We start from the raw sequence: 16704 nt of genomic DNA on the forward strand, positions 1-16704 counted from the left end.
TACCCACACATACTCGAACACAGTTTGAGGCTTCAATTCTGTATTTCTGAGACTGCTAGGGGATGTGGAACAAGTCTGTGCCTCTTTTCCTCTTCAAAAGAATGAGAATAATAATGTTTTCCCTATATATCTTGCCAGGAATTTTGTGATAACTAAATCATATAATGGATATGAAAATACTTAGCAAAGCTGAGTACTAGACATACAAGAAGTATTATTACCATTATTGTTGCTACTATAGAGCTAAATGTCAACCCAAGTTTTGACTGTAGCCCAATGAAAGACGACTGAATTCTCTCTCTCTCTCTGAGTTTACATGCTACTATCTAAACACATGTATGTGTTTTGGTGACAATTGCAAATACCTTTACATACTGGCCATATACTCCAATCAACCATCATTTTAGCACAAATTATACTTGCTATTCATATCCTTTCCTATGTGGTGATTACATGGTAGAAAGAGCTTTGGCTTTGGAGCCCACTGCATTTAGCTTCAAGCTTTGCTCCATCACTTACTAGTTCTTGGATACCAAGGAAATCACTTAGCCTCTCTGAGCCTTGGTTTCTTGGTTAATAAAATGATGATAATTGCAAAGATTGAATACCTGCTCTGGTATCCTTCCCTTTTCCTTACCTAGTAACAGGAGAAGATGTCCTGCAATGGTGCAGCACACACTTCCCGGACCTGGAACAAGAAGGCCATGGCTTAACTTCTGTATAAAAGACAGAGGGATAGCATGCCAAAAGATGGACTCTGAGATGATTGTGGCAAAAGGACTGGGAAATGACAGCATGCTCAGGTCAGGGAGGGGACACTCTCTTTGATTGAAGCTTACTGGAAACCACACATTGTGGGTGGGACTAACTGGCCACAGAAATTCTTCCCAGAAGTAATCCATGTGATTTGAGGACATTTTACTGATGAGATTAAGATGCTAAAATGCCATCGTGAAGCAGCCAACCTAAAGTATAACTAATGTATAACCAGCTGTAAACTTGGAAATTGTAACATTTTATGTATATTGATTGAAATAATAATACTGGGTGAGGGAAATAGCATTTTTCTGGAGCATCTACTTTGGGTGGGCCTGGCAACTTATACAGCATACATCATCTCATTGAGTCTTCTTATTAACCTCATGCAATGGGTATTAAAATCCTTATTTGACTTATGGGTAAATTGAGACTCCAACGGTGCACACAATATGTAAGTAGTTCTGGATCAACCTCTCCAACTCATAGGACTCTGATGTGAATAATATGTATAGTGGGTATGAATCTAAGGCCACAGATTTAGGTGCACAAGAAATACATCAGTTTTATTTTTATGTAACTCAGCTAAATTTACATCCTGAGCCACTAGTCCAACAGGATGGCAAAAAGTTAATCTCTCCCAACTTGAATTCCTGCCTTCTCTCTTACATGGGGTTATATCTGAGTTCTGACTTTGTATGGTTTATATAAATTTATGTGATTATATGGTTTATTTGGTTCCACAGCATTGGTGGTTAGCATAGGGTTAAAGGAAATCTGGTCTTCACTGAGGAGGCCAAAGGGAAATCTGTTACTCCCTCATTGGGCTATGCAGGTTGTCATGGCAATATCTTTTGTTCTCATCTGTGCAAATCCAGTTAGTCTCTCTCAAATATTTTTGTCCTTTGGGTGCATGAGAATATTCTGTTGCTGCCCCACCATGATAGCTTCAAAGTTAGACATTGAGAGTATCTCTGGACAGATCACAGAGATATTTCTTCTGTGGTATTATGCTATTTACCCAGGATTCTACTTAGTTGCAGGAGCACAGGTGTCTTCTGCTGTTGGATTCCATAATTTCATCTGGGGTTTTGGCTCTGCCTCACTTTCCTATGCTCAGTCTGAGAGCAAGGCAGTGTCACGCATGTCTGTGTGAAGTGAATCCACCGAACAGGCTTTGTGTGAGCAACAAGGCTGTTTATTTCACCTGGGTGCAGGCGGGCTGAGTCCGAAAAGAGTCAGCAAAGGATAGTGGGATTAACATTAGTTCTTACAGATTTGGGATAGGTATACAAAGTACATTCTCAAGGGTGGGGAGAATATTACAAAGTATCTTTTTAAGGGCAGGGGAGAATATTACAAAGTACCTTCTTAAGGGCAGGGGAGAATATATCGTATCAGTTAGGGTGGGGCAGGAACAAATCACAATGGTGGAATGTCATCAGTTAAGGCTATTTTCACTTTTGTGGATCTTCAGTTGCTTCAGGCCATCTGGATGTATACGTGTAGGTCACAGAGAATATGATGGCTTAGCTTGGGATCAGAGGCCTGACATTCCTGTCTTCTTATATTAATAAGAAAAACAAAACAAAATAGTGGTGAAGTGTTGGGGCAGTGAAAATTTTGGGGGGTGGTATGGAGAGATAATGGGCGATGTTTCTCAGGGCTGCTTTGAGCGGGATTAGGAGCAGCATGGGAACCTAGAGTGGGAGAGATTAAACTGAAGAAAGATTTTGGGGTAAGGGGTGATATGTGGGGTTCTTAGAAGGAGCATTTGTCATATAGAATGATTGGTGATGGCCTGGATGCGGTTTTGTACGAATTGAGAAACTAAACAGAAGACACAAGGTCCAAATAAAAGAAGGAGAAAAATAGGTATTAAGGGACTAAGAATTGGGAGGACTCAGGACATCCAATTAGAGAGTGTCCAAGCGGTTTCGGCATAATTATTTGCTTGGCTGGCGAGTTTTTGGGCTCTTTCAGTTTTTTTATGTTGTCATATACCGGCCAGATTGATTAAGATAAAAACAACTCTTCATTAAAAAATATACCCAGTCCCCCTTTTTTTAAGCAGTGAGTAAGTCGGGGCCTCGGCAATTTTGGAGGAAAGAGAAATGCAAAGCCAGCAATTGTTTGTTAAAGAATGATTAGAAATGGCTAGGAGAGACTGAGTGAGATTGATAGTGTGGTGGAGATAGCTGGGGAGAGGTAGATGGTGACATAAGAACGGGAACAAGAATAAGAGTGAGTATAAAAGTAAAAAAAAAGGACTTCATCAGGGTAAAAGTGTTGGAGTGTGCCCTGTCAGCAAAGATCATCTATCCACTCCAAAAGGGAGTCAAGAGTGGCGGATTGGGGATAGATTTTCACGATGGAAAGGAAATGAGAGGTTTTAAGAGGTGGGCTAATGGCTTGTAACCTACATGGAAGAGGATGTGAAGTGACGACAGAATAGAATGGGCCTATGAGGCTGGAAGGATATATATATATATATATATATATATATGTATTTTTTTTTTTTGGTCTAAGAACCATCTGCCTTGAGTGGAGACGGATTGATAGGTGGGAACTTCAGTGGGAGAGTAAATAGGAGTGACCAATGAGAAGGAGAAAAACTGGCCATGAGGGACAGAAGTTGGAACGCTAGCTGCTTCTTTAGCTACCTTATCAGCATAAGCATTGCCCTGAGCAATGGGATCTGATGCCTTTTGATGGCCCTTGCAGTGAATGACTCCAACTTCCTTTGGAAGTAAAGCAGCTTTAAGAAGAGTTTTTATTAAGGAGGCATTAATGATGGAGGACTCTTGTGTAGTGAGGAAATTTCTTTCTGCCCATTTAACAGCATGGTGGTGCAGGATATGGAAGGCATATTTAGAGTCAGTATAAATATTGACGTGTAGTCTCTTTGCAAGAGTGAGGGCCCGAGTTAAGGCAATGCGAAGGGCGGCAGTGAGGTATGGAGGTAGCCTAGGAATAGTCAGTGAAGCAAATAATTTAGTTAAAATGCCTTGACCTAATAAGGGAGCTGGGCAGGTGGGGATAACTAAAAAGGAGTACATAAAACAATGTTGCCCAAGTTGGCACCAGAATTGGGGAGTTTTAAGAGGTTTAGAAGCCTGGCCATCAATACCCACAACAGTTATGGAGGACAGGGAAACAAGCCCTTGAAAAGAAGGTAATATGGAGTGGGTAGCCTCCGTATTGATTAAGAAGGGGACGACTTACTCTCCACTGTGAGAGTTACCCAAAACTCAGCGTCCGTGATGGCCCAGGGGGCCTCCGAGACAATCAGGCAGCATCTGTCTTCAGCTGCTAAGCTGAGAAGATCTGAGAAGGAGTCAGTCAGAGAGCCTTGGGCCAGAAATCTAGGGGCTCTGGGAGTGGCTGCTGGGCAAGTTGGACAGTCCGATTTCCAGTGGGGTCCCACACAGATGGGACATGGCTTAGGAGGAATCATGGGCTGAAGGCATTCCTTGGCCCAGTGGCCAGATTTTTGGAACTTGAAGCAAGATCCTGGGGGAGGAGGTCCTGGAGGAATGCCTGGCCACTGCGGTTTAGGCATTTTGAAGTTCTTTTGTGCTGGAGATGTGGCTGGGATTTCTCTCACAGTGGAGGCAAGTAATTGCAACTGTTTTCTATTATTGTACACCTTGAAGGTGAGGTTAATTAAGTCCTGTTGTGGGGTTTGAGGGCCGGAATCTAATTTTTGGAGCTTTTTCTAATGTCGGGCGTGGATTGGGTAATAAAATGCATACTGAGAATAAGATAGCCTTCTGGCCCCTCTGGGTCTAGGGCGGTAAAGCGTCTAAGAGTTGTTGCCAAACGGGCCATGAACTGGGCTGGGTTTTTATATTTGATGAAAAAGAGCCTAAATGCTAACTGATTTGGGAAAGGTCTGATAGAGAAAAAGGAGCATTAACCATGACTATGCCTTTAGTTCCATCCACCTCTTTAAGAGGAAATTGTTGGGCAGGTGGGGGAGGGCTAGTTGCTGAATGAAACTGTAAGCCAGACCAGGTGTGAGAAGGGGAGGTTACAGAAGGATTATAGAATGGGAGAGCGGAGGCTGAGGAAGAATTGGGACCTCGCTCAGCCTGGCGAGGAGCAGCCAGGGGAGGAGGGGAGAGGTCAGATGTGTTCATAGAATAGGAGGATTCAAACGACTCAGAGCTTGGGGTGGAGACTGAAGGAACAGAGAGGAGAAAAAGAAGAAAGATTTGGAAAGAGCCGCATTGGGAGCAAAGATTAGGAAGGGACCGATGTGTAAAAGAATGCCTAGACATCAGGCACCTCTGACCATTTGCCCAGTTTACGACAAGAATTATCTAGATCTTATAGGATGGAAAAATTGAAAGTGCTGTTTTCTGGCTATTTGGAACCATTATCGAGTTTGTATTGGGGTCAAGTGGTGTTGCAGAAGAAAATAAGTCAAATTAGGTTTTAGGTCAGGTGTGAGCTGAAGAGGTTTTAAGTTCTTGAGAACACAGGCTAAGGGAGAAGGGGGAATGGAGGGTGGAAGGTTGCCCACAGTGAAGGAGGTAAGTTTAATGAGAAAGGTAGAGACACAGAGAAGGTGGGTGAGTGGCCCTGGGCTGCAATGTGGGTGAGCAGCCAAAGCAGGCATCCCCGCAATTGACTTGCCACCAAGGGAATGTGGGTGAATGACCAAGGCAGGTGTCCCTGCTGTGATCAGACACCAATGGAGTGTGGGTGAATAATCAGGCAGGCGTCCCTGCAGTGATTAAACACCAAGGGAAGACTGTCTTCCCGAGTCTGTGACCAGTGCCGGAGTTTTGGGTCCACGGATAAAATGTGTCTCCTTTGTTTCTACTAGAGAGGAAAAAAGAACTGGAATTGGAAGGACAGGGAGATTCAAGGGTAGCGAGAGAGGCTGGAGAAGAGAGTGAAAAGACCACTTACTGATTTGAAATTGGTGAGATGTTCCTTGGGCTCATTGGTCTGAGGACCTGACATCATAGGTGGATCTCCTCAAGGAGTGAGGGCGAGGACAGGGGACTGGTCTCCTGAAGGAGTCCTCCTGTCCCAGGTTTCGGCACCAAATGTCACGTGTGTCCATGTGAAGAGACCAACAAACAGACTTTGTGTGAGCAACAAGGCTGTTTATTTCACCTGGGTACAGGCAGGCTGCGTCCAAAAAAGGAGTCAGCAAAGGGTGGTGGGATTATCATTAATTCTTATAGGTTTGGGATAGGCGTACAAAGTACATTCTCAAAGGCGGGGATAATATCACAAAATACCTTCTTAAGGACAGGGGAGAATATTACAAAGTACCTTCTTAACGGCAGGGGAGAATATCATATCAGTTAGGGTGGGGCAGGAACAAATCACAATGGTGGAATGTCATCAGTTAAGGTTATTTTCACTTCTTTTATGGATCTTCAGTTGCTTCAGGCCATCTGGATGTATACTTGCAGGTCACAGGGAATATGATGGCTTAGCTTGGGGTCAGAGGCCTGACAGGCAGACTCTCCCAGACACACTGGTATCATACCTTTATCACTTCCCCTTTAACTTTTTTCCCCCCAGATATGGAGAATCTGTTTGTAGTTGGTAAGGGAGGCTGATAGAAAAGGTCTGCTCATACTGCTCAAGAATGTTGTCATGATCCTTTGTGTTACTCTAAGGAGCTAAATTTCAAAAGACAAAGCTAAAAAGAGTTTCCATTTTTTCCTCTCTTTTCTGCTATTGCATATCTTTCCTAAGCCAATTAATATCTATTGGTTTAGGTGTCTTAGTAGAGTGAAGAAAATGCTGGGAAACAAAAAACTCCTCTTTCAGAAATATTGTCTTGTCTATGTACAAAGGACTTCATTATTTATTTATTTAAATACAGTAAGAAATTTGAATTCAAGGTGGACTGGAATCACCCCTAACCCTCCCTTGGCTGATTGGGATGTATTTTCTTTTCTTTCTTTTTTTTTTTTATACTTTAAGCTCTAGGGTACATGTGCACAACGTGCAGGTTTGTTACATATGTATACATGTGCCACGTTGGTTTGCTGCACCCATTAACTCGTCATTTACATTAGGTATTTCTCCCAGTGCTATGCCTCTCCCATTCCCCCACCCCACGACAGGCCCCAGTGTGTGATGTTTCCCGCCCTGTGTCCAAGTGTTCTCATTGTTCAATTCCCACCTATGAGTAAGAAGATGCCATGTTTGGTTTTCTGTCCTTGTGATAGTTTGCTCAGAATGATGGTTTCCAGCTTCATCCATGTCCCTACAAAGGACATGAACTCATCCTTTTTTATGGCTGCATAGTATTCCATGGTGTGTATGTGCCACATTTTCTTAATCCAGTCTATCATTGATGGACATTTGGGTTGGTTCCAAGTCTTTGCTATTGTGAATAGTGCCGCAATAAACATACGCGTGCATGTGTCTTTATAGTAGCATGATTTATAATCTTTGGGTATATACCCAGTAATGGGATGGCTGGGTCAAATGATATTTCTAGTTCTAGATCCTTGAGGAATTGCCCCACTGTCTTCCACAATGGTTGAACTGGTTTACACTCTCACCAACAGTGTAAAAGCATTCCTATTTCTCCACATCCTCTCCAGCATCTGTTGTTTCCTGACTTTTTAATGATTGCCATTCTAACTGGTGTGAGATGGTATCCCATTATGGTTTTGATTTGCATTTCTCTGATGGTCAGTGATGACGAGATTTTTTTCATGTGTCTGTTGGCTGCATAAATGTCTTCTTTTGGGAAGTGTCTGTTGATATCCTTTGCCCACTTTTTGATGGGGTTGTTTGATTTTTTTCCTGTAAATTTGTTTAAGTTCTTTGTAGATTCTGGGTATTAGCCCTTTGTCAGATGGGTAGATTGCAAAAATTTTCTCTATTGGGACATATTTTCTATGTGGATAATACACATGGGAAGCCAAATAATAATTAGAAACTTGCTATCAAAGCAAGTAGAGTCAAATGGATTATGTCAATCACTATCATAGTCTAAAATGCCTTCTTCTACTGCTGGAGAAAGACCTTACAGAGACCAAGAGTTACACTTACTTGGGTACCTAGCATCTGAATGGAGATACATTCTTGATGTCCATCTCTCACTTTCCTTGGCTCCATAGTGCTCATCTATCTTTCAGTTGTCCCACTACTCTTTCCTTGGCTCTCAGATTGGCCATCAGGCTTTCTCCAGGCAGAGCACAATAAAATTGGTTAACCATTAATTTAATATAAGTTGTATATCTATTTCAGGCCAGTTTCTGAGAGGCTGCACCCAGTATGGCTTAGCTAAACTTGAATGTGCCCCAATCACCTGAGCCTAGCATTTCTGGGCAACTTCATGCATTCTTGTTTTGTTTTGAAATGAAAATACATGCCAAAAACAAACAAACAAACACCAAAACCAAACACAAAAAAACCCAGCAAAAACACATGCACACACACAAAAAGTACAGAACAAAAAAGTCCACTCATACTTTTTTTTTTTTTAAATAAAGAAAAGTTTAATTGGCTCACGGTTCTGTAGGCTGTACAGGAAGCACCATCCTGGCATCTGCTTCTGGTGAAGGCCTCTGGAAGGCAAAGATGGAGCAGGCATGTCACATGGTGGGAATGAGAACAAGAGGTGGGGGTAGGTGCTTTTAAACAACCAGATCTCATGAGAACTCACTCACTATCATGGGGACAGTACCAAGCCATGAGAGAGCTGCCTCCATGACCCAAACATCTCCCACTAGACCCCACCTCCAACATTGGGTTTACATTTCAACATGAGATTTGAATGAGGACCGAATATCCATACTATATTATGCCACCCCTCGTTTCCCCAAAATCTCGTGCCCTTCTCATATTGCAGAATACAATCATGCCTTCCAAATAGTCCCCCAAAGTCTTAACCCATTTCAGCATTAACTCAAAAGTCCCAAGTTAGAGTCCAAAGTCTCATCTGAGACTCATCTACTTCCACCTATAAGCCTGTAAAATCAAAACAAGTTATTTACTTCCAAGATACAAGGGGGGTACAAGTATGGGTGAACATTCTCATTACAAAAAGGAGAAATTGGCCAAAAGAAAGGGGCTACAGGCCCCATGCAAGTCTGAAACCCAGGGGAGGGCAGTCATTAAATCTTAAAGCTCCAAAATTGTCTCCTTTGATGCCTTCTATATCCTGCAACCAGGGCACACTGGTACAAGGGTTGGGCTCCCAGGGTCTTGGGAAGCTCCACTTCTGTGACTTTGTAGGATGCAGCCCCTGCAGTTGCTGTCACAGGTTGGGCTTGAGTGCCTGTGGCTTTTCCAGGCTTAGGATGCAAGCTGCTGGTGGCTTTATCATTCTAGGGGGTCTGGAGGATAGCAGCCCCTTTCCCACAGCTCCGCTAGGCAGTGCTCCGGTAGGGACTCTGTGTGGGGCTTACAACCCCACATTTCCCCTCTGCACTGCCCTAGTAGGGGTTCTCTATCAGGGCTCCACTCCTGCAGCAAGCTTCTGCCTGGGCACCCAGGGTTTCTCATACATCCTCTGAGATCTAGATAAGGCTGCCAAGTCTCCTTCACTCTGTGCACCTACAAGCTTAACACTACATGGAAGCCTCCAAGGCCTATGATTTGTGCCCTCCAGAGTGGAGGTCTGAGCAGTAACTGGGCCCCTTTGAGCTGCAGCTGGAGCTGGAGCTGGAGCAGCAGGGAGGCAGGTATGAAGGTACCAGTGTCCCCAGGCTGCTCAGAACAGTGGGGCCCTGGGCCTCACCCACTAAACAATTCTTTTCTCCTAGGCCTCTAGGCCTATGATGGGAGGGGCTGCTGCAGAGATCTCTGAAATGCCTTCAAGGTCTTTTTCCCATTGTCTTGGCTATCAGCACTTGCCTCCTTTTTAGTTATGCAAATCTCTCTAGCAAGTAGTTGCCCTGCAGCCTACTTGAATTCCTCTCCAGATAATGCTTTTTCTTTCTCTGTCACATGGCCTGACTGAAAATTTTCCGGACTTTTATGTTCTGCTTCCCATTTAAATATAAGTCCAACCTTAAGTTATTTGTTTGCTCCTGCATCTGAATGTAGGTCATTAGAAACAGCCACGCTAACTCTTGAACACTTTGATGGTTGGAAATTTCGGGCTGGGCGTGGTGGCTCATGCCTGTGATCGCAGCACTTTGGGAGGCCGAGGTGGGTGGATCATGAGGTCAGGAGTTCGAGACCAGCCTGGCCAACATGGTGAAACTCCGTCTCTACTAAAAATACAAAAATTAGCCGGGCGTGGAGTGTGTGCCTGTAATCCCAGCTACTCAGGAGGCTGAGGCAGGAGAATCACTTGAATCTGGGAGGCAGAGGTTGCAGTGAGCTGAGACTGTGCTATTGCACTCCAGCCTGGGTGACAGGGTGAGACTCTGTCTCAAAAACAAAACAAAACAAAACAAAACAAAAAAACAAAGAAATTTCATCCACTGGATACCCTAGGTTATCACTCTCAAGTTCAAACTTCCACAGTTCTCTAGGACATGGACACAATACAGCTAAGCTTTTTGCTAAGGTACAACAAGGGTTTCCTTTATGCCAGCTTCCAGTAAGTTCCTCGCTTTCATCTGAGACCTGGTCAGACTGGACTTCATTGTCCAAGTCACTTATCAGTATTTTGGTCGCAATCATTTTACCGGTCTCTAAGATGTTCCAAACGTTCCCTCCTCTTCTTGTCTTCTTCTGAGCTCTCTAAACTCTTCAAACCTCTGCCTGTTACCCAGTTCCAAAGTCATTTCCACATTTTCAGGTATCTTTATAGTAATACCCCACTTCTCAGAACCAATTTTCTGTATTTGGCTGTTCTTGCATTGCTATGAAGAAATACCTGAGACTGGGTGATTTATAAAGAAAACAGGTTTACAGCTGGGCATAGTGGCTCCCGCCTGTAATCCCAGCACTTTGGGAGGCCGAGGTGGGTAGATCATCTGAGGTCAGGAGTTCGAGACCGGTCTGGCCAACATGGTGAAACCCCGTCTCTACTAAAAATACAAAAATTATCTGGGCGTGGTGGCAGGTGCCTGTAGTCCCAGCTACTCAGGAGGCTGAAGCAGGAGAATTGCTTGAACCCGGGAGGTGGAGGTTGCAGTGAGCCAAGATTGTGCCACTGCACTCCAGCCTGGGTGACAGAGCGAGACTCTGTCTCAAAAAAAAAAAAAAAAAAAAAGAAAGAGGTTTAATTGGCTCACGGACAGGAAGCATAGTGCCAGTATCTGCCTCTGGTGAGGGTTTCAGGAAGCTTACATTCATGGTGGAAGGTGAAGGGGGAGCAGGTGTCTCACATGGTAGGAGCAGAAGCCTTTACTAACTCTTGACCTCTTCCCTCAACCCAGTATTTCTAATCCCATTTTTAAGAGGCAACTAGTTTTCTGTCTTTCCAGAGACATTTCTCTCTGTCTCTCTCTCTCTTTCATACACACACACACACACACACACACACACACACACACACACACACACTAGTATATTCTGTCCATTGCTCTTTCTGCTTTTTTTACTTAACAATATATCTATCCATTATATTTTGAGTGCCTCACTTTCAGTTCTTATGTTCCCACCATATCCATCATTATTGCACACAATTGTTGCTTCTAACCTTCTCTTTGGCCCTCTATTCATCACTACACTAATCTTCAGAGGAAGTTACCTTCTTCCTTATCTGAAGTCAGAATTGTTTGAGGAAAAACCATTATAGAATTATTAGGTATAAATCATTATAGAATCATTATGTATATACCATTAACAGACCACTCAAAAAAGGTTCCAGCAAACTTTAACAGTACCACAAGCATGCAATTATTTGTAAATCATTTTCTTATGATGAACAAAGAAAAAGGAAACTCAGATATTTTGAAAATAGAAAGATCCATATTTTACCATATTTTTATTTCTGCACCTATAATCTATGACCATGTACAGCACACTAAAATAATGTATTTTAATTTGCTATGACTACAAATAAGATTGTCCTAAGCTCTAAAAATCGATGTTTAAGTAGATTATCCTTTATATTTAAATTGTTTCTACTCTAATAGTATGATTTTTCTTGTAAACTTGTATATATCAGGATGGAAGTCCTTTTTAAAAAAGTGGAAGTGTCTTTTTAAAAAAGAGAGACTTTTTTAAGAAATGCACTACACTTCATAGTGTAGAAAAAAGGTGACATGATTTGGCTGTGTCCCCACCCAAATCTCATCTTGAATTCCCATATGTTTTGGGAGAGACCTGGTGGGAGGAAATTGAACCATGGGAGCAAGTCTTTCCCATGCTGTTCTCGTGATAGTGAATAAGTCTTATGAGATCTGACGGTTTTAAAAAGAGGCATTCCCCTGCACAAGCTCTCATTTTTTGCCTGCTGCCATCCACTTAAGATGTGACTTGCTCCTCCTTGCCTTCAGTCATGATTGTGAGGCTTTCTTTTGTAAATTGCTCAGTCTTGGGTATGTCTTTATTAGCAGCATGAAAAAGGACGAACACAAAAGGAGATCTAATAGTCTGAAAATAACCCTCTAATTCCTAATTTTTTTTTTTATTTTTTCGGAGACAGAGCCTTGCTCTGTCACCAGGCTGGAGTGCAGTGGCACGATCTTGGCTCACTGCAACCTCTGCCTCCGGGGTTCAAGCAATTCTCCTGCCTCAGCCTCCTGAGTAGCTGGGATTACAGGCATGTGCCACTATGCCTAGCTAATTTTTGTGTTTTTAGTAGAGATGGGGTTTCACCGTGTTAGCCAGGATGGTCTTGATCTCTTGACTTTGTGATCTGCCCTCCTCAGCCTCCCAAAGTGCTGGGATTACAGGCGTGAGCCCCTGCACCCAGCCTAATTCCTAATTTCTTATGCATGGAGATGTCATGGGACAAAAGTGCTCCTCCGGGGAGGCTGTCTAGAATGGTCATGTTTGGGAAAAACTCAGGAAATATTTTCCCCTGTGATCTCATGCCACAACAATCATTAACACAGAAGACACATATGACCAAATATGTGTGTGGGGGTTTTTCCCACCACCAAGTATACGGTCACTTCTGCAGCAGACACCAACTTAATGTTCTCTAATTTAATTACAACACTATCTACCTGAATCTAATGTCAGATCCCACAGGTTTGGGGCTCAGACCCCAAAACTGCCCTCACCTTCAGATACCAGTTGCAAGTCTGAGCCTCTAGAACTTCTGATCAACTGGCTTCAAGCTGGGGTTCCCACAATCCTCTCTTTGGATCTCAATAATTTGCTAGGGTGGCTCACGGAACTCAGGGAAACACTTATGTTTACCAGTTTATTATAAAGGATATTGCAAAGGAGGCAGATGAAGAAATGCATAGCATGAAGTATTGGGGAAGGGGCGCGGAGCTGCCATGCCTTTTCTTGGTGTACCACCCTCCATGAACCTACACATGTTTGGCTCTCTGGAAGCTCTCTAACTCTGCCCTTTTGGGTTTTTATGGCAACTTCATTGTGTAGGCATGATTGACAACCATGCAGAAATGTGATTGGACAAAAAGCATATGATTTAAACTCAGCAAGGCCTGTCTGTTCAGATTCTTCTTGGCCTGTCTCTGTAGCATTCCTTCCTCCAGAGTATGGGGCAGGACTCTCTCTGAAGTGAGGATCTTTTAGCCCACAGTCAGATTAGAGTCCTGCCGTAGGCAAGTAAAAGGAGGACAGGAGAAGGTGATAGGGAGAAATTCTGTTTCCTGAGAGCTGCTCCTGAGGCCTAAAGTGCCCCAACATTATAACAAAGGACTGTAACAAGGGCAATGGGAAGTATAAGCAAGGGACTGTGAATTTAAAAAAAAAAAAAATATATATATATATATAAATCACAGGTTGCCACATCTCTTTGCTGGCCAAGAGAACCCACTGCTGTGTGGGTCCTTGGCTTCTTTCTTCAGGACTTGGTGAAAAAGCTAGCCTTTAAAGATATTGTGCTGCTTCTGAAAACCTATGCAGACTCTGCAGGAGAGGGCCTTATTCTTGAAAGCTTTCTGATTAAGATTTGATTTTAGTATTACCTCATCTTTCATGTCCTGCTTGATCCTCTGCTTCATTCCAAACTTGGCCTTTAGAGTCAGAAAGACCTGGATTCAGATGCCAGTTCTGCCTCTTATAACTGTATCAACTTAGACATGTGTCTCAACCTCTCGATGCCTTGCTTTCAACTTCCACAATGATGGGAATAATGATATCTACCTTATAGGAATTTCATGAGGATTAAATGATATACTGTACATAAAATGATTAACACAGAGTAGATGCTTCATGTTTGTTATTCATTCAATAATAACTATGTGTCAGAAACATACTTCAGGAGAAGGCTAAACATTGATGTATTAACAACAGTTAGTCAGTAAAGGTGGATGGAAGGGCCCTGGGATTAGGGAGAAGATTATTATTCCAAACAGAGGGAACAGCATGTGCAAAATGATAGAGTAACAGGGAGCATGTTGTGTTCTAGAAATAGAAAGAGGATTAAGATCACTGGACCAAGAAATGTAAGATGGGGAATGGCCAGGGATGAAGCTGGAGACCATGCAGGAATTTATAGGCCAAGCTAAGCTATTCTAATTTCATATTAAAAGTAATGGGGTAACCATTATTATGCCTATTCTTCAAATGGAGAAATGGACTCAATGAAGGTAAATATTTTCCTAGTGCCAAACCACTTGTGAATGACATAGCGTTGAAGGGTTTTAAATAAAAAGTGACATAATCCAATTATACTTTAGGAATATCATTAGGACAACAGAATGGAGCATATGTGAGGCTGGGAGGCAAGGAAGCTGCTGAAGCAACGTACAAGAAAGAAAATGAGATTGAGAGCCTTAGGAATTAGCATGGCAGGACTTGGTGAATATGGGGAAATGATGGGAGTCAGGAAAATCAAAAGTGCTCCTTCTTCCCTACGGAGTTTGGCAGTCCTGGTGCCTTCATTGGCGACATGACCATCAATGTCCCAGGCTTCGGGGACATGGCATGTGGACTGATAGATTCAAAGCAAAAGCAGGGGGTGAGAAGGACAAGGTGAGGAGAGGGAAAGATGAAGCCATAGCCATGCTATGCTGAGTCAAGCAAGTGGTGGAAGAGAAGAGAGCAATAAAGTGAAATCTCAACGTGTGCAACAATCTTCCCTTGCTGATTGGGGGATGGATAAGCTATTTACAAGGTGTCTATGTACTTTTTTCTTTCTTTTTTTTTTTTTTTAAACTATAAAGTAGTGGTAAAGACCTATCCAGGCCATAAAAGAGGCTAAAGAGAAATCATTTAGTCTTGTTGCTCTGAATCTATGACTTGGGAGGTTATATTTTTGTTTGTATCTGATCTTGGCCAGGTCCCTTTCTTTCATTGTTCTCACTTTTCTTATCCCTGTAATAAGGCTACATCATCTAAGTCTGTTTTGAGTGCCTATTGTATATCATACATTTTATGTGCATTGTCTCATTCATTCCACAACAACCTTGCAAGGAAGTTATCTCAATTTTACAAATTAGGAAACTGAAATTTAGAAAGTTTAGATGGTTTTAATATTTATAATCTTTTTATGTTGAGATGGAGTCTCACTCTGTCTCCCAGACTAGAGTGCAGTGGCACAGTATTGGCACACTGCAACCTCCGCCTCATGGTTTCAAGCAATTCTCCTGCCTCACCCTCCTGAGTGGCTGAGATTACAGGTGTGTGCCACCACGCTCGGCTAATTTTTGTATTTTTAGTAGAGACGGGGTTTCACCATGTTGGCAAAGCTAGTCTCAAACTCCTGACCTCAGGTGATCTCCCTGCCTCAGCCTCCCAAAGTGCTGGATTACAGGTGCGAGCCACCGCGTGCAGCAAATATTTATAATTATATCAGAAGAAGATTTGTTATTGTATTGGGGCTGGAGAAAACATTTCTATGCAAAATTAGAGCTTGTGAGCTTTTAGGAAAATAATTACAGATTACTCTCTATAAAAAATTTAAATTCCTATAGGTTGAAAGACACTTAAAGACAGTTAAAAGGCTGGTGGCAGGCTGAAAGAAACTATCTGCCTGGTGTATAACAATATACAGAATATATAAAGAGAACTCACAAATCAATAAGAAAAATTGCAATGACCTAAGAGGAAAAAGTGAGCAAAAACTATGAACAGATATTTCATAGAAATGGAAGTCTAAATAATCAAAAAAAAAACATAAAAAGATGTTCAACATCTCTAGTAGTCAGGAGAAATTTTTATCTTTAATATTTTTCCAAAATATTGAAACATTTAAATTTAGTTAATCAAATTTCTTGTTTCCGAGAACTGTAATTGATTCTTTCTCACAGCAATCTCTTCTGTTTTAATGAGTGTGATATTCTCTTGGGATAATAAATTATATACTTTAAAAATTATCTTTCATTTCCTGTATTAATCCTATTTTCTCAGAGGTTAATTCAGTGAAATAAAATGATACCACACAATGAAATAATTTGGTTTTATTTCAATGTTTGGTAGTTTTCTATTGTTTGTAACTACTTGTAAAAGAGGCCTAGATTGGCTGATGTGTCTCTGAAGACACTTGATCTCCTGTCAGTGAATATGACTTCCCGTCACAGTATCCAGCAATGGTGATTGAAGGAAGGGGAGGGCCAGGAGTACTGAGTGTGGCCAAATGAGCTCTGTTCTTCAGGGCATCTGGAACCTGGTTTTCTGCATGTGGGAGCTCCCTATCCCTCAAGCTAGTTGTCAGTTATAGGGGTTATTGCCTAAACTCTGTAGTCTCAGAGCTCACACTGGGAGTCTTACTTAACAGAATATTAATTTTATTTGGCTATTTGAAAGTGGATTCATGGCTTTACCCCAGGGCTGAGGCCAAGTCAGCAGTTCTGAGAGTTGCAAGCTGATGCAGTTATTCCCCAGACCCTTCATTACATGCTGGCTGCCTCTTAGACTCAGTTTCCTGCTAGCCCCAGCTACTTTGAATCAGAGTTTAGTCCTGTTCTTCAG

The sequence above is a fragment of the Pan paniscus genome, chromosome 3 (assembly GCF_029289425.2).
Source record: "Pan paniscus chromosome 3, NHGRI_mPanPan1-v2.0_pri, whole genome shotgun sequence".
NCBI classification, from domain to species: Eukaryota; Metazoa; Chordata; class Mammalia; order Primates; family Hominidae; genus Pan; species Pan paniscus.